The 19,151-nt window shown below is 46.2% G+C and overlaps 1 protein-coding gene across 3 annotated transcripts in view; it reads right to left on the bottom strand.

The window, feature by feature from the left end:
- Positions 1-15,933, bottom strand: part of cracr2b (calcium release activated channel regulator 2B) — a 63,663-nt gene extending 47,730 nt beyond the window's left edge. For 2 of the 3 annotated variants that reach the window (XR_010001902.1, XM_062967596.1), the window contains exon 1: positions 15,545-15,933. The gene's annotated coding sequence lies outside the window, so the exon portion shown is untranslated. The remainder of the gene's footprint in view (positions 1-15,544) is intronic. The other variant, XM_008108372.3, reaches the window with a different exon arrangement.
- Positions 15,934-19,151: the final 3,218 nt, after the last annotated feature.

Below are 19,151 nucleotides of genomic sequence, written 5' to 3'. Positions count from 1 at the left end.
GGTTATCTGTCCTTTGATTGTCACATTTCAATTCAAATAATTAGACAGATGTCTAATGAATGAGATCTCAATGAATTCTCTTATGATTTATTTTGCAAAGAATGCAAAATGAGTGCACAAGCTGCAGTGATCAACAAAGTGGCACAATGACCATATATGAAAACTGGTTTGGGATATGTTTTAAGTACCATTCATGGCATTGCAGCACATTTAGTTCAAAGCTAACAGCAAAGCAAAGAGAAAGGAGGAAGTTATGATATTCATATTCCCACAGGGAGAAACCCTGTCCCCTGCAGCTGGATTGTTTCTTTTATGTAAAATAGTAAAAATCAAGATTTGCTTTTTGGAATTTTTAAAAAATATTTTAAACAGTGTGTCATGCTTCCCTGCAAATTCTAAAGAAGAAAAACCAAGATATGTTTCTCTCCAGAAGAGAAGAGCAAGAATGAGAATGGCAAACCCAAAGTAAACCTAAGATTTAACAATCTAGAATTAGAAGCACAGATCAAGACAGAAAAACCACAATCTGGGGAAAAACACGCAAGCATGCACACACACTCTCACACATAAACTAATACCCCAATTTTCAGTACAAGCTGAGCTTTACCCTGCCATTTTCATCCTCCTAGATCCATGTTTCCATAAGAGAACATGAGAATATAAACAATTTCTAACAGAGTTCTCAACACTCTCACAAGTACAATTCCTTGATTTCACCATAGAAAGTATTTGCAAGGGTTAAGAAGCGTTAGCATTAAGCCTTTTTTTAAGTATTAGGCAAAACAGAAACTGTAAAAACAAATAAACATATAAGGTTGCCTTGATAGTCAGACCAGTCCATTCAGCAGGGTAGGACTTGTTCCAAGCAGTAGTAGCAGATCAAGACCTGAGGTTGAAGACTTTCTCATCATTTACTACTAGGAGACTTTCACTGATATTGCCAAGGACTGAGTCTGGGAACCTCTCTGTGTAAAACATACATTCTGCTACACAGCTTTTTTCTGTCCAGTTGCAGCAACACCACAAAAATTTAAAATCAGCCATATTTCCTTCCATGCACCAGAAATCCATCTGGTGGTTTTGTGCTTCTAATAGTGACAGTATCTGGTCTAATTATGGGACTTCTTCGTTTCTTCCCCTACTTTCTGTACCAGCCAGCCTGACTAAACATTCTGGAGAATCCCCTAAGTATACACTCTTGAAAGTGTGATGTTACAGGTCATTCTCCAAAAATGTTGTCACTCTGTTGTGGATTTTCCTTTCTCAATGTGATTAAGAGACTCCATAATTTATTGGCATGGGGAGTGTTGCTATCTTCCTCAAATGCTCCAAGACATAGTTCTGTTTAAAGACACTACATAGCCTGGGTGGGAGGAAGTTCAAATATAAACTTTGTGCAATAAAAAAACTTACTTCAAAATGCTTAATACAGCCACACCCCGATATGACCACCACACCTATTCCCAGTGCATCCATGGGAATGTGCTATTTCACAATTCTTTTCTACCTATCATTCATTTATGTCCTTGGGTGTGGTAGAAGATGGATTTGCTATAACAGATGGTAACTGTATAAAAGCTGCCAGGGACACCCAGCACCAGGATAATCAAAGGTCGTCATTCAAGTCAGACTGAGAGAAATCAAAGAAAATCCAAATATGATGCTATGAAAAAGACAAGGTTTTCAAATACCTGCATGTGGGTAGCATAGGACTGAGGACAAGGTATTTTCCTGCCTGAGGCAAACAAAAGGTGGCATGCTGTTCCATGTACTAAAGATGACACTGATGATGGGGCAGCACCTTACATTACACCTGAATGCAGCAGGATGCCTTAGGAAGTGTATGGCAGTTTATATGGCACATTTCCCTTTCCTCCAAAACCTTGCTGCCTCCTCTCATCCTCTGCCACTGGAGGTAAGTGTGCAGAACTCATGCCAACAGCCAGAATCCCATATACACACATAATCCAAAACACATTTGTACAAGGGCTTTCTGTATGAATATTTTTTTCTCTGTACATAACTGAAGTGAACAATGGTTTGAAAAGGTGCACAGGAGCGTTACCTTCACAATGGAGCAGATGTATCGCCAAAGGACTCCTGCACGGCCTGCTGTCTGCTGTCATTGTACAACTGGTACAACACAGTTGTTTTCAAGTAAATGCAATTAGGGTTTGTAAGGATCTACACTCGGTGTACTTTATCTTTAGTACACAAGATTACCCAGTGACAATGGATAGCTCACACAAAGGCCATGTTCTAAGAACCACCAAGAACTCAGGAGATTGATGCAGTGATAAGATAAGGAGTGCTTAATGAGGTAGAAGCAATAATTTCGGCATGTATTTGTCGTTGGCCTCCAGTTGCACGCGTCAGACTCAAGCCTAACTATTCTGATGTCTACAGTCATTTTAGATACATCTTTCCAAAACGTATCTAAAACTTAAGCTTGAAAATAATCTTGTGGTAAAGCTGTTAGCCAGCTATATAATTTGGGACAACATGTACAAAAAAATCGTCCAGGAAACAAAGTGTTTATTCACAATGAAAAAATAGAGTTCAAAATTACTTAGAGAGCCTTTGCCACAGAAAAGAGAGTGAAGCAGTCATCCCTTCTTGAATGTTTATCTAAGTCAGAACACTTGAGTGAGTACATTCGAAGTCAGTGGGCAGAGATAAATGTTAAGTAAATTGTATATGGAACTGAAAATTATTCTGCACAGTTTCTATAGGGAATGAGGTGAAACTTTCTCTGCATTGTAAATATCAATACTTCCTTCTTCCAAAATGAACACTGCTTCCCTGGTATTCTCTTCCAAAAGTCCCTACTGGTTGAAAGAAATTTGCCTTCAGGACACTGGGATGCATATGGAGGCTGTTTTCCACACATCACAAAAACCTCAATTATAATTGCTTTCCTCATCCATCCATTATTTGTCACTACCTCTATGGAGAAGCCACAACAGTTCAACGTAAAGCCAATTTGGCTCAAGCTCATTGAAATGAATATTTTTAAATACATTGACCTTTATGCTGGGTTGATGCCTAAATGTTATTTGTAGTTCAGGTAATGAGGCAAACCCAAACATTCCTTCCAGGAATTAGACGTCATTGAATAAATGATTATTTCTATTGCATTCTTTATCTTTCTTATCTCGAGCACTGAAGTTAAGCTCCTTAGCTGATGTGTTCAAAACTGGGGAGAAAGAACAACATTGTCCCAAAGAGCATGCTTTTCTGTTATAAGGAACACATTTAAACAGAAAAAGTTTGAGAACTCCTGGTGTAATGGTAGACTTAGCCCTGTTTCCTGAACTGTGGGAAGGGGGATTCTTAATCTGTAGACATTGTGGTGGCTCAATATACAGTGATATCTCAAGAGTTTAATTTGTTCCATGACTGACCGCTTAACTCAAAACACTCTTATCTCAAAGCAAATGTTCCAGCCCCCTGAAATCCCTCCCATTTTGTTAGGTGTTTTTAAATAAGAAAATGTACATCAAAAATAACAAATTATGTTAACATGCATATTCACACAGATCAATAAAAAAGGAAGATCAACTTTAATAAATAATAATAATAATAATCACAAACTTGGGGCAGCTTTGGTAGAAGCATGAAATTGTGGCAAGGAAGCACATTTGAGGCAACAAAAATGTGTGTTGGCCAATGTAACAACAAGGCACAACCTGCCCATTCACATGGAACAATAACAAAAGAAAGCTCAACTTTAAAATGGTAGAATCACAAAGCTGTGGAAAAGAAGCACAAAGTGAAGAGGCAGAAGCATCATTTTCTTCATATTGCACTCATTCCAGCCTCCCTCCCTTGCTCTCTCTCCCTCCCTCTCTTCATGAAGGCAAACGTACCTGGAATAAAAACAGCACAAAATCAACTAACCCAAAGTTCCTCAAAACTGACAAGAGCAAAGTAGAAAGCAATCTCCCAAAGCGGACAAGAGAGGCATGAAGGCTGCTCCCTTGAAGCCCTAAAGCAATGGTTCTCAACCTGTGGGTCCCCAAATGTTTTGGCCTTCAACTCCCAAAAATCCTAACAGCTGGTAAACTGGCTGGGATTTCTGGGAGTTATAGGCCAAAACACCTGGGGACCCACAGGCTGAGGACCACTGCCCTAAAGCCTTGTACTTTTGTGCTAATGCTCTCTCTGGCGCTAACTCTTAACTCAAAACACTGCTCTTGTTTCAAAACAAAACCTGGGTCAAGTGATAGCTCATAACTCAAAATGCACTTAAGCAGGCACATTCTTAAGTAAAGATTCCACTATACTTGGGTCTCCATTTCAACCCGAAACAAACTCCCTTTTGGATTAAAGATGTCTCCTATCTGAATTAACTTCAGTATCCTTATCACGAGGAAACTATCAAGGTTTTATTGACTCAAGGAACCACTTTAAAAATACTCCTAAACAAACATCATCCTGCCTTTTAGAGGCCCAAATATTTTTCAAACTGCTCTGCTACATTCAGAATTTCCCAGATCACGATACTCCCAAGTCCTGAAATTTCATGGCCAAAATCTGAGACCTAAGAATGATCCTTTGTGCTGTCACACAAGGGTGAAGCTAGAGGTGGGTGCCTGAAAGGTAGATATCCAACCTCTGTTTCAAAACCTTCTCCTTCATTAAAGTTTACAAAATGGAAATGGGATATCCATACATGAGGGGTACTTTCACAGTGGAAGCTAGCGGAATTTGGACTAGATGACTCTTTAGAGACCACTTTTATGAGTTTGTGATTCTATGTTACAAAGGTGATGTTATAAGCAGCACTATCTGGTGATGGTACACTAAGGGCCCTTCCACACAGCCCTATATTCTAGAATATCAAGGCAGAAAAACCCACAATATCTGCTTTGAACTGGGTTATCTGAGTTCACACTCAGATAACGTTGGATTTTCTGCCTTGATATTCTGGGATATAGGGCTGTGTGGAAGGGCCCTAAGCTTCAACCACAGTTGCACAGAGTACACCATTCAAATTAGAAACACCACATTTGACACATTGTGTGTCTACACACACACACACACACACACACTTTTCAAGGCAGTGCTCACAACTTTAAAAGTCCTCCCACTTGCCTTAAGGACCAAAGAATAGGGGGAGCAGACCCTGAGATTTGGGAACCTTGACTATTATCCTCAAATTCATCCAAATCAATTGAGACCAAATGTTCATCCGTTCAGGATGAAATTGTAAGCAAAAAAATATTTCTGCAGAATACTTGTCTCTGGGAAATTTGGCTCTTTTTCCTATACCACGAGGTCTGACCTTTATAATCCATCCATCTTATCTAAGTACAGATAATAAACACTTTTAGATCTACAGTCACTTTGTATTTGCTCATCCCACCCATCTGGAATCATGAATCCTAGCTATCCTTAGTTCTGCAAGGTATTTCCTGATACCAAACAATAAACCATTGGGACAGAATTGAAGATGATAAATTTACTTTTTTAAAAAGAATTAAATAGAATTATAGAACCAGAAATGATAACACGGGCCATGTAATCCAGATTCATGCTATGCAGGACTACACAATCAAAGCACTGTAGGAATACACAAAATTATACTTCAAAATTATCTTGTAAGATTACCACCTCTTCTACATGAAGGATAGTGCTCATGAGACCCTCTAGATTGTCAGGACCCAGGCTGCAGAGCACCAATAACCATACGCAGAGGCCAGGATCTATCTAATATCTTTATTAAGGAAATATATAAAGTCAATAAAAACAAGTGTAGAATATAGTTCAGAAGTAGACCTTTCAGGAAAGGTCAAATATAGTCCAGGAAAACAATGTCCAATATATGATATTAAAGTCCAAAGTTATAATCCACTTCACCGAAACACACACTATTTGTCAAGCAATAGTGTGGGGAACTGTCCATAGTCTTTGAGGCTTAAGGTAAATCCGAAGGGACGGAAAACAAGGCTGGAATCCGAGGAGCAGGGTCCGTGGTTTAAAACGCAAGGCAAGGCAAGACTTGAGACTTGGCTAGGTCCAACTTGAAACAAGGCAATCGTGGAACAAGAACTGAGTCCATAGAAATCCGTGGAACAAGGCAGGGCTGGGAACTTGATTCAGGAGCTGGGAACTGAAGTACGAAGTCTACACACGATCTCACTCCACGAGCTGACGAATTGACTCCGCAAGGAATCCTTGTGGCCAAACACCTATATAGGATCTCGTTTTCCCGCCAAAGAACACTTTCTCTGGGGAACAAGAAACGAAACCTATTCTGTGTCCAGATGCAGGACTCCTTAAACTTTCCCAAGGGAAACAGACTTAATCATCTAATTGTCTGGCAGCAATCCTGGCGCTCCTGCGAGTCGCCTCCCGAGCGCTTCTATCTTGATTATAATAAAGGCGGCGAGAAAATGAGGGAGATTTCTGCTCAAGGCTTGTTTGGCTGACTTCTTGTGGGCAAACATCTTGCAGCTGCAAGGGCTCCAAATCTGGCAGAAACGGTGGGAAACCCAAGTTTTCCTCTTCATCTGTCACAACAGTACTAGGAACGGGACTACATGGCCCATGAGTCATCACACTATCCCCCTCCTCAAGGCCCCTCTCCAAAATGGGCCCTCTCCCCGAGGTGTGGGGCCGCGGCTTGGCAGGGTAGGCCTGATGGAAGCGGCGGACTAAGTCGGGGGCATGAACTGTGGAAACGTCTTCCCACGAGCGTTCTTCGGGGCCAAAACCCACCCAGTCAATGAGATATTGAAGGCGGCGGCGGTGGAAGCGAGAATCCAAAATGTCCTGAACCTCGAATTCCTCCTCCCCATCCACCAAAACAGGAGTGGGGGCCAGCCGGTCTGCATCGGGGCGGACACCATCCGCCGGAAGGAGCAGGGAGCGATGAAACATTGGATGGATGCGCATAGAGCGCGGAAGTTGAAGTTTGAAAGTCACGGGGTTAAGTTGCGCCACCACCGGATAGGGACCAATGAACCGGGCATCTAGCTTCCGGCAGGGACGGTGGGAGGGCAGAAAGCGAGTGGACAGAAGAACCCGATCTCCTACCTTGATCTCGGGGCCCGGCTGGCGATGGCTGTCAGCGTGGCGTTTATAGTCCTCCTTGGCTTGGTCCAGTTGCTGGAGCAATAGTTGTTGCACCGCTGTGAGTTCTTGCAGCCAGTCCTCCGCTGCGGGGACTTCTGAGGTTTCAATGATAGGAGGAAAGAAACGTGGATGGAAGCCGTAGTTTGCAAAGAACGGGGTTTCTTTAGTTGAAGCCTGGACACCATTGTTGTAGGCAAACTCTGACAGAGGTAACAGGGAAGCCCAATTGATAGTTTACATAACAGCGAAGGTATTGTTCCAGAGTGGCATTGGTGCGCTCAGTTTGCCCATCCGTTTGGGGATGGTGAGCTGAAGATAAACGAGAGTCTATGCCCAATAGTTTTTGTAGTGCCTTCCAGAAACGAGAGGTGAATTGAGATCCACGGTCTGTGACTAAACTCTTAGGCAATCCATGTAGTTTGAAAACATGCTGAAGGAATAAATCTGCAGTCTCTTTGGCCGTGGGGAGGCCATCGCAGGGAATGAAATGGGCCAATTTGGTAAAAAGGTCCACCACCACTAGGATCGTGGTGAATCCAAGGGAAGGTGGTAGGTCAGTGATAAAATCCGCAGAAATTATTTCCCATGGACGAGATGGAGTAGGGAGGGGATGCAGTAGCCCTGAGGGCTTCTCCCTTCTTGTCTTGGAACGCTGACATACCGGGCAGGTATTGACATAATTCTCCACATCCTTGCGGATCTTGGGCCACCAAAAATCTCGTAGGATCAAATGCATGGTTTTAAATAGTCCAAAATGCCCTGCTGGCTTGCAGTCATGACACAGACGAAGTGCCTTTTCTCTGCCTGGTCCTGGAGGGATGTAGACGTGTTTTCTGTAGCAAAGTAACCCATCCTTAAGTGAGAAAGGAAAACGTAGTCCTTGGCGAATTTGGTCCTGAGCCCAGGCATCCGCCTGTTGACTGGTTCTGATTTCTTGAGCACAAAGGGGCCCTGGAGTAGAAGGAGTTGGTTCAACTGCAGTGGAATTGGTGTTTCCCACTGTGAGCGTGGCAAAGTTCTCGGGCTGCAGCAATTGGGATTCGAAAGTCTCCTTGCGCCCTGCAGCATACTCTGGTTTCCGTGAGAGAGCATCTGCTTGCTTGGTCTGAGCTGGGGTTACATAATGGATCTGGAAGTCAAAGCGTTCAAAAAACAAAGCCCAGCGCTGCTGCCTCTGATTTAACTTGCGGGCAGTTCTTAGATGTTCCAAATTACGATGGTCAGTATGGACCTCAATGGGAAATTTGGCCCCTTCTAACCAATGTCTCCAATTTTCAAAAGCTGCCTTTATGGCCAAAAGTTCCTTTTCTCAAATAGTGTAATTTCTCTCTGGGGCTGTTAGTTGACGGGAGTAAAAGGCACAAGGATGAAGATGTTCTCCCACTGGTTGCATGAGTACAGCCCCAATTGCCACATCGGAGGCGTCAGCCTGCACAACAAAAGGGGTTTTAGGATCAGGGTGCTGTAGAATTGGCTGGGACGTGAACAACTTCTTTAGTTGCTGGAAACCTTTCTCTGCTTGCTCCGTCCAGCGGAAAGGCCGTTTTCCACGGATGCAGCTGGTGATTGGGTCAGACCAGCGGGCAAAGTCTGGAATGAACTTGCGGTAGTAGTTCGCGAACCCCAAGAAGCGTTGCACCTCTTTCTTGTTGGTTGGCGCTCACCATTCCAATACTGCTGAAACCTTTGCCGGGTCCATGGAGAGCCCTAGTGGCGAGACACGGTACCCCAGGAAATCTACCTCTTGTAGATCAAAAGCGCATTTTTCCAACTTGGCATATAGTCCATGATCCCGCAATCGTTGCAACACCATTCTGACGTGTTTCTCATGTTCTGATTGTGAACTTGAGAACACCAAAAAATCGTCCAGGTATATGATCAAGAACCGATCTCGATAATCCTGAAAAATATCATTGACAAAGTGCTGGAACGTTGCGGGAGCTCCACATAATCCGAAATTCATGACTAGGGACTCGAATAATCCGAATTTAGTCTGGAAGGCGGTTTTCCATTCGTCCCCCTCTCTGATGCGAACTAGATTGTAAGCCCCCCGAAGATCCAGCTTGGTGTAAACCTTGGCCCCTCGAAGCCGGTCTAATAGATCCGAGATCAAAGGCAGGGGGTAGCGGTTCCGCTTCGTGATGTTGTTCAATGCTCTATAGTCCACAACCAAGCGTAGGTCCCCTGACTTCTTTTTCACAAACATCACTGGGGAAGCGGCTGGGGATTGAGAGGGTCTGATGGACCCCTTGCGGAGGTTTGACTCTATGAACTCCCTGAGAGCTTCTTGCTCTGGTTCAGTCAGGGAGTAGAGGTGTCCTCGCGGGATCGGGGCCCCCTCCACCAAGTCAATGGCACAATCATAGGGCCTATGCGGGGGTAGTTTCTCGGCTTCCTTTTCATTGAAAACATCCCAAAAGTCTGAGTATTTCTTGGGCAAGGTGATGATGGGTTCAGCGTCTGTGGCATGGCAGACCTTGGCTACAAGGCAATGGTTTTGGCAATATTTAGAAGCAAACTGCAGTTCTCTGTTGGTCCAGGAGATGCTGGGGTCGTGGAGTGTCAGCCATGGAATTCCCAAAATCACTGGGAAGTGAGGGACCTCGGTAACAAAAAAGGAAATCTCTTCCATATGTTCCCTATTCCACATTCTGGTGGGTTCAGACCATTGGCTTACTGGACCTGTCTTTAGGGGGCGGCCATCTATGGCTTGCACCACCCGGGCGTTCTTGAAATCATGATATTGTAATCCCAGAGAGTCGGCATACTCTCTATCGATGAAATTGTTTGTTGCTCCTGAGTCTATCATGGCATGGATCATGACGGGTCCTTTTTTCGCTGACCACAAGGTGACCACTAGGAGAAATAGGACTCCGGTTGGCGGCTCTTGAGTGGGGTTTCTGACCGGGTTGGCGAGCCTCTCTACGCCCGGTCGCTGGCTTCCCCCGCCGGCTTTGCGCCAGCCGCCTCGGCCGTCTCCGTCTCCACGGAGGACGCCGCCGCCAAACGCGCGGCGGGCTTTCTTTTGGCTGGACACTCTCTGGCAAAGTGGCCCCCGTTTCCGCAGTACCAACAGAGGTTTAAACGTTGGCGGCGGGCCTTCTCGGCAACATCTAATCTGGGACGCACATTGCCCAACTGCATCGGCACCTCCTCGCTTTCTCTGGGGTATGGGGCTGGTGGCGGGGGTCTCCACATTAGACGTGGCTGGATGCCGACGGGAGCGGGAGGTTTTGCTCCTGCTCTTCCACCCTGGCCCCGGAGCCATTGTTTTCTGTTGGCAAGCATGACTTCGGCTCGTAGACATTGGTCAATAAGTCTTTCAAGAGAGTTTGGAGGATCCACCTTGGAGATTTCTTCCAACATCTCGATGTTGAGACCCTCCCGAAACTGTCCTCTGAGGGCTACGTCATTCCAACCGGTGTTTTGGGCCAGCACTCGGAACTCGGCTATGTACTGGGACAAGGGCCTGTCCCCTTGGAAAAGGCGCCGGAGTTTGTGGCCGGCCGCCTCCAAATTGTCCTCGATCCCCCAAGTCGCCTTAAGGTGATTCAGGAAGTTTAGCGCGGAACTTAGGTGTGGGGAGGCTTCATCAAACAGCGCCGTCGCCCAATTGGCCGCTGGCCCGTCTAGGAGACTGTAAATCCACGCCACCTTGATGTCTTCTTGGGGAAACTCGGCATGGCGGGCTTCTAGGTATGCCTGGCATTGGCGACGGAAAACATGAACCTTGGAAGCTTATCCAGAAAACTTGGTTGGTAGCGCCAGGGCAGGGAGATGGGCTCCGCGTTCCTTCAAGCCCCGTATTTCTCCCTCCTGCGTATGGAGTGTATCTCGGATTCTGTCCACTTCATCCTTGGAGAGGGTGTAGCTGAGTGGTTGGGCTTCCGCCCCGGTTCCAGTAGACATTCTGGCCTAGGTTAATTGGTGCTTAAGGTGGCGGAGTCAAACTGTCAGGACCCAGGCTGCAGAGCACCAATAACCATACGCAGAGGCCAGAATCTATCTAATATCTTTATTAAGGAAATATATAAAGTCAATAAAAACAAGTGTAGAATATAGTTCAGAAGTAGACCTTTCAGGAAAGGTCAAATATAGTCCAGGAAAACAATGTCCAATATATGATATTAAAGTCCAAAGTTATAATCCACTTCACCGAAACACACACTATTTGTCAAGCAATAGTGTGGGGAACTGTCCATAGTCTTTGAGGCTTAAGGTAAATCCGAAGGGACGGAAAACAAGGCTGGAATCCGAGGAGCAGGGTCCGTGGTTTAAAACGCAAGGCAAGGCAAGACTTGAGACTTGGCTAGGTCCAACTTGAAACAAGGCAATCGTGGAACAAGAACTGAGTCCATAGAAATCCGTGGAACAAGGCAGGGCTGGGAACTTGATTCAGGAGCTGGGAACTGGAGTACGAAGTCTACACACGATCTCACTCCACGAGCTGACGAATTGACTCCGCAAGGAATCCTTGTGGCCAAACACCTATATAGGATCTCGTTTTCCCGCCAAAGAACACTTTCTCTGGGGAACAAGAAACGAAACCTATTCTGTGTCCAGATGCAGGACTCCTTAAACTTTCCCAAGGGAAACAGACTTAATCATCTAATTGTCTGGCAGCAATCCTGGCGCTCCTGCGAGTCGCCTCCCGAGCGCTTCTATCTTGATTATAATAAAGGCGGCGAGAAAATGGGGGAGATTTCTGCTCAAGGCTTGTTTGGCTGACTTCTTGTGGGCAAACATCTTGCAGCTGCAAGGGCTCCAAATCTGGCAGAAACGGTGGGAAACCCAAGTTTTCCTCTTCATCTGTCACAACAGTACTAGGAATGGGACTACATCGCATTTGAGTCATCACATAGATAACACTGGACTGCATGTTCCAAGATATATAATTACTGGTTATGCAGGTTAATGCCGGTGGTATTTGTAGTTCAGCTTTAATTGGAAGTCCCATTCCCATTTTACAGCCAATACATTCATCATATTGTAAGATCTGCCCACAGCCTATTTACATAACACAAAGCCAAGTAGCCTGTTTGGATTGTTGTGCTGAATTTGCCACCAGGAGTCCTGGACTCAAGTCTGTACCTGTCAAAGTTTCTATTTTTTTTCCACATTGACAATATTATAGCCACCATGGCATGTGTAAATTATTTCGATGTTGCCAGAGTTCTTGCACCATCATCTGTAGTAACAACAGATAGTTGTTCTTATGCACCTTCAATTTGTTTCTTATTTATGGCACCTCGAAAACAAATTTATCATGGGGTTATGTACTGCTTGTTTTAGTACGTATTTATTTATGTTGTTTTTAACTAATGTTTTGTTTATACATTATGTGTTTTTAAGTGATGATATATATTGTATTTTTAAGATGTCATTGTTCCATGGAGAGAGGTGGGTGAGAAATAATAATCATAACACTAGACAGCACACATTCTAGTAGTGTCTCAAATGTTAACCCTGTTTCTGGGTATACTTGACCTGCTGATTCCAAAAGTGGCCCAGTTTTCCCTTATCTTTGAGATACAAAACACTGGTTATATACCAGTTGCCATCTGCTCACCTATAGAAAATCATGATAACCATATCTAAAAAACTAGACCTGATGCGGTTTATCCAACGCAATTTTGTGAACCAGTGTGGCAAATAATCCCAGAAAGCGGTCTAAATGAAGACGCCATGAAAAAAATGGTTGTTGTTGCGTAATAATAATAATAATAACAACAACAGCCATAACAGAGCCTTGATGAACCAACCTGGACATAGCATATTATTTGAGAACACAGAAATGTTGGACCACTCTAATAACCACGATGTCAGACTACACAGAGAAGCCATTGACATCCACATGTGGACAATTTCAACAGAAAGGAGGACACCATGAAAAAGAACAAAATCTGGCTACTAGTATTTTAAAAAGAACATTCATGCTCCAAACAAACAAGAGTTCTTTCTCCCACCTTGGACATTCCACAGGTATACAAATCCCACTTTACTAGTTTCCAACAGACCTCCCAACCTCTGAGGATGCCTGCCATAGATGTGGGTGAAACATCAAGAGAGAATGCTTCTGGAACATGGCCATACAGCCCGGAAAACTCAAAGCAACCAATAATAATAATAATTGGCATGATCTGTTCAAGCAGCAAGAATGAATGATAGCTCTTTCCCAACTACAGAGTTTCAAGTGATGGAGGGAAAGTGCCTCTGTTTAATGTGTTGTTGAAGGCTTTCATGGCCAGAATCAGTGGGTTGCTGTGAGTTTTCTGGGCTGTATGGCCATGTTCCAGAAGTATTCTCTCGTTTTCCCACATCTATGGCAGGCATCCTCAGAGGTTGTGAGGTCTGTAAGAAAACAGGCAAGTGGGGTTTATATATCTGTGGAAAGTCCAGGTGAGAGAAAGAACTCTTGTCTGTTTGAGGCAAGTGTGAATGTTGCAATTGGCCACCTTGATTAGCATTGAATGACCTTGCAGATTCAAATTCTGGCATTAAACAATAAGGGCCAGCTAACACCTCCCAACAAAGGATTCCCCCAGACTGGAACCAGCCAAGCTTTGAAACTGAAAGGCCATCAAATGCTTATCAAGGTGATCAATTGCAACATTCACACTTGCCTCAAACAGACAAGAGTTCTTTCTCCCACCCTGGACCTTCCACAGATGGCCATGTATAAATATATGAGGGAAAGTCATAAGGAGGAGGGAGCAAGTTTGTTTTCTGCTGCCCTGGAGACTAGGATGTGGAACAATGGCTTCAAACTACAGGAAAGGAGATTCCACCTGAACATTAGGAAGAACTTCCTCACTGTGAGAGCTATTCAGCAGTGGAACTCTCTGCCCTGGAGTGTGGTGAAGGCTCCTTCTTTGGAGGCTTTTAAACAGTGGTTGGATGGCCATCTGTGGGGGGGGGGGGGGCGGGCATGCATTGAATGCAATTTTCCTGCTTCTTGGCAGGGGGTTGGACTGGATGGCCTACGAGATCTCTTCTAACTCTATGACTCTATAAACCCCACTTGCCTAGTTTCCAGCAGCCCTCACAACCTCTGAGGATCCCTGCCATAGATGCAGGTGAAACGTCAGGAAAGAATGCTTCTGGAACATGGCCATACAGCCTGGAAAACTCACAGTAACACATGAATGACAAAGGGTTCTTTTGAGTTTTCCAGGCTGTATGACCATGTTCCAGAAGCATTCTCTCCCACAAGGGCAGGTATGCTCAAAGGTTGTGGGGTATATTGGAAAAACTAAGCAAGGGAGGTTTATATATCTAGCAGATATGCTTTCCTGGCCCTTAGTGTTTCCAGGGTTGGGGAAAGGGTCCAGGGTTGGGGAAAGAACTCTTGTCTGTTGGAGGCCAGTGTGAATGTTGCAATTAATCACCTTGATTAGCATTAAATGGCCTTGCAAGCTTCATGCCCTTTCAATTTCAACAGAAAGGAGGAACATGAAAGGAGGAAACCATGAACATGAATAAAATCTGGCTACCAGTATTTAAAAAACTTCAAAATCAGAACAGTAAATAAGGAACAACACTCTGGAAACAGAGGAATTCCAGACATGAATCAATCAGGGGCAGCTAACAACTCTGAGCAAAGGATTCCCCCAGGCCAGGACATGAAGCGTGCAAGGCCATTTAATGCTAATCAAGGTGATTAATTGCAACATTCACACTGGCCTCCAACAGACAAGAGTTCTTTCCCCCACCCTGGACCTTCCACAGATATAAAAAAAACTTCCCTTGCTTAGTTTTTCCATATACCTCACAACCTCTGAGGATGCCTGGCATAGATGTGGGCAAAACGTCAGGAGAGAATACTTCTGGAACATGGCCATACAGTCCGGAAAACACACCACAGCCCTGCCTCTGTTAAGTTTCTACCTGCGACACAGCTGCTAAGAGAACTCAGGAACTCACAAGAAAGAAATGCCTTCAGAGTTGGCACTTCCACAATGGACCCTGCATGTCCCTATCTTTGGGACTGTCAGCACCTGCTCCTTCGCCTCTGGGAGGAGGGAGCCAAGCAAACACGGTTGAAGCCCAGCAAGTGACACGTTTCTCACTAGGTCCCCCTCCCTCCACACCAGGAACAGCCTCGCTTGCCAAGCCTCCAGGGCTCAGGCTGCCCTTGGAAGGCGACATCCAGGCACAGGGGTGGTGGTGGTGGAGGAGGAGGAGGAGGAGGAGGAGGAGAAGGCGTCTTCAAGCCCACCTTCCTTCCAAGGCCAGCTTGAAGTCTCCACTGCTGGAACTTCGGCCTGCTCTGACTCAGGAGGAAAGTTCAGGGAAAGTTTGGACTGAAACGCAACCGCGCTTCTCTTGTACACGAACCACGAAGAAAAAGGATAGAATATGTCACAGGGGTTCCTGAGGGACCCCAAAAGCAGCCCCGGCGCCTTCCTCGCCCGCCAATGGCTGCTCTTCGGGCATTCCTTCAGGCGCCTTCCCTCCCACTTACCTGTGAAGCAAAAAGCTGGCGGGCTCTTGGGGACTGAGGGAGGCCCAAGCTGCCGGTCTCGGAGTTTCCCTTCGAGGAAAAGAAGAGGAGGGGCTCCGGTAGGCTTCGCGCGTGGCCAGGAGGCGAGCGGGACTGGGGCGCCGGGGGAGGAGGAGGAGGGCCCGAGCTCCGCCCTTAAACGCCGACAGGCAGCCTCTCCGGGCGCGGAGAAAGGACAGGGAACGAGAGGAAAAGACAGGGCAGGGCAGGGCAGGACGGAGGAGCCGACAGGTGGGCAGCGGCGCTGCTGCAGCGAAGGAGGCCAGGAAGCCAATCCCAGAGGCCGGCCGTGCGCGCACCTCTCTCCGGGAGAGGCCTTTCAAGTCGCCCGCGCGCGTTCCCTGTTCACAGTGGGATGAAGGGAGACAGGGAAAGGGGAGGGGGCATCTCCTGGCGCTTCCCACACGCTGGTCCCCCAGAGGTTTTGGGCGTCGTCGACTCCCAATTTGGACAACACTTCGGGATCCTGGGAGCCGATGTGCCCAAAAAGTTTGGGAAACTCTGTTGCAGTTTCACTCCACGTCAGGGCTCAGTGCTATGGAATCCTGGGGTTTGTCCATTGTAAATAATAATAACAATACAGTAGAGTCTCACTTATCCAAGCTAAGCGGGCCGGCAGAACCTTGGATAAGCGAATATCTTGGATAATAAGGAGGGATTAAGGAAAAGCCTATTAAACATCAAATTAGGTTAAAAAGGTAAAGGTTTCCCCTGACGTTAAGTCCAGTCATGTCTGACTCTGGGGGTTGGTGCTCATCTCCATTTCTAAGCCGAAGAGCCGGCGTTGTCCGTAGACACCTCCAAGGTCATGTGGCCGGCATGACTGCATGGAGCGCCCTTACCTTCTCGCTGGAGCGGTACCTATTGATCTACTCACATTGGCATGTTTTCAAACTGCTAGGTTGGCAGAAGCTGGAGCTAACAGCGGCCACTCATGCCGCTCCCGGGGCTTGTACCTGGGACCTTTCGGTCTGCAAGTTCAGCAACTCAGTGCTTTAACACACTTTGCCACCGGGGCTCCAAATTAGGTTATGGTGGTGGCGCAGTGTGTTAAAGCACTGAGCTGCTGAACTTGCAGACCGAAAGGTCCCAGATTCAAATCCCGGGAGCGGAATGAGCGCCCGCCGCTAGCCCCAGCTCCTGCCAACCTAGCAGTTCGAGGTTGCTTAAGAAGGCGGTGAGCCCCCCCCCCCCCCCAAAGCTCTGCCCTTGGTTTCTCAAGTCACTCCTGACACAAATAAAAAGTTGTTTTTAAAGGAAAGGAGTGAAAAGGCTGTCCTAGTATCAGTGGGGAGGGAATTCCAGAGGGAAGGAGTGACCACAGAAAAGGCCACGCTTGAAATGGGGTGGGACTGAGAGCAGGGCCCCCTCCCAAGATCTCAATGTCCGAGCAGGTTTGTAGGTGGAGGTGTGGTTTGTCAAATAGTCTGGGCCCGAACCGTTTAGGAAAGGCACCAGCCCTCTTTGGCAGAGAAAGCGGCAGACCTTGCGAAACTACAGCTCCTGGGATTCTCTAGCTCCGAGCTCTGGCAGCTCAAGCAGTGCCAGACATAGGCTCTTTCTCTTAGTCAGAGAGAGAGTCAGGGAAGGGGGGGGGGTGCTTGTCCTCCTCAGAGCTTCCTGCGTCTGCGGCAGAGCTTTATCTATCCTGGGGGCAGGCAGGCGTAGGAGAGGGGCCCCGTTGCCTCCGGGAAAGGCCTCCCATTGGCGGGTCTCCCCAGCCCCGAACAATCCTCCAGATGCCACCCTGTGCACCTGCCCGCCACTCAGGTGGGATGGCCCAAGGCATGCTGCCCTGATTCATGCAGTTGGGCAACACTTTCTCCATTCCCATCCTATGGGATCGTGGGAATTGTAAGGAGCAGCCGTGTCGCAATGGGTTAAACCAGGCATGGGCAAATTTTGGCCAGCCAGGTGTTTTGGACTTCAGTTCCCACCATTCCTAACAGTTAGGAATTGTTAGAGTTGAAGTCCAAAACACCTAGAGGGCCGAAGTTTGCCTGAATGAAGGTCAGTGGTTCGAATCCACAAGACGGGGTGAGCTCCCATCTGTCAGCTCCAGCTCCCATCCGGGGACATGTGAGAAGCCTCCCACAGGATGGTAAAACATCTAGGGCATCCCATGGGCAATGTCCCTGCAGACAGTCAATTCTCTCACATCAGAAGCGACTCAAGTGCTTCTGACATGATAAAAAAGGGGAATTGTAATCTCACAAGGTCTTTTGCCTTTTCTGCCAAAGATGGGCGGTGCCTCACCAAGCTATAACCCCCAGGAATCCATAAGAATAAATCCTGGCATTTATTCTACAGGGTAACTTCATCCTAGAACTCCTCCCAACTTGGGATGGATCTACACCAGGTATGGGCAAACTTCGGCTCTACAGACGTTTTGGACTTCAATTCCCACAATTCCTAAGAGCCGGTAGGGCCAAAGCTTGCCCATGCCTGATCTACACTGTATAACAGTGGTTCCCAACTTTTTTTTTTTTTGACCAGGGCTCTCTTTGACCAGGGACCACTTTCAAACAAAAAAGTACCAAAAATGTTATGAATCAGTTTTTGGTCAACTTTAGATTTGATTTGGTTATTTGGTGTGCTGATTCAGAAAATGGCACTGGATATACCACATCAGCTCAAGTTTCTGATACAGAACATGTACCATCCAGTAGTCACCATCTGCTCGCCCACAGAAAACTGTATTTAATAATCTAGAGCTGATGTGGTCTATCCAATGCAATGGTCAGCTCTGTGGAAAGCGGTGGAAATAAAATTAATAAAATTAATAACGAGGAAGGAGATTCAAAGACCAGATTTTTGTTCTCACAGCCCACTGGTGGTTCGTGGCCCACATGTTGAGAACCACTGCTGTATAAGGAATGCAGTTTGGCCTTTATCAACGTTATGGGATTCTGGGGGTTGTAGTTCAGTGAGGCACCAGCACTTTTTGACAGAGAAGGCTAAAGACCTTTTAAAACTTCGGCTCCCAGGATTCTATAGCATTGAGCCATTCATCCCACAGTATAAATCAGGCATGGGCAAACTTTGGCCCTCCAGCTTAAGCGGCTGAGGGGGAAAGGGGCCTGAGGCTGTTAGGAATGGTGGGAGTTCAAGTCCAAAACACCTGGAGGGCCAAAGTTTGCCCAAGCCTGGTGTAGATGCACCCTTGGATTGGGACGGAGATCCACCTCCATTATGGTGCATCTAACATCCAAAGCAAGGGAAATTCCTTTGGCCCAAGGGGCAGAAAGTTCCACCAACCCTTCTCTAAACTCCAGTAACAGCCACTGGACAGTGGCCTTCCTAGGGTTGGTGTCACCCCGGGTGGTAACTCCTGATGTCACCCATGGACCTCCTTCCAGACCAGACCACAGTATTGTAGCAAAAACACAAAAAATAAAATAATAACCACAAAGCAACACAAGCAACATCATGTGCTTGTTATGCATGCAAATAAGCTACTTGATTCTGAGTAGGTAAAAATAAAAGGACTGCTCCGACTTATCGCATATGTATTAGAGAAGATTCAAACAATAAAATTAGCCTTGTGGGTGGATTAATACAATACATG

The sequence above is a fragment of the Anolis carolinensis genome, chromosome 1, assembly GCF_035594765.1.
Source record: "Anolis carolinensis isolate JA03-04 chromosome 1, rAnoCar3.1.pri, whole genome shotgun sequence".
Lineage (NCBI taxonomy): Eukaryota > Metazoa > Chordata > Lepidosauria > Squamata > Dactyloidae > Anolis > Anolis carolinensis.
The sequence above is the reverse complement of the archived record's forward strand: the minus strand, read 5'-3'. Positions and strand labels throughout refer to the sequence as shown.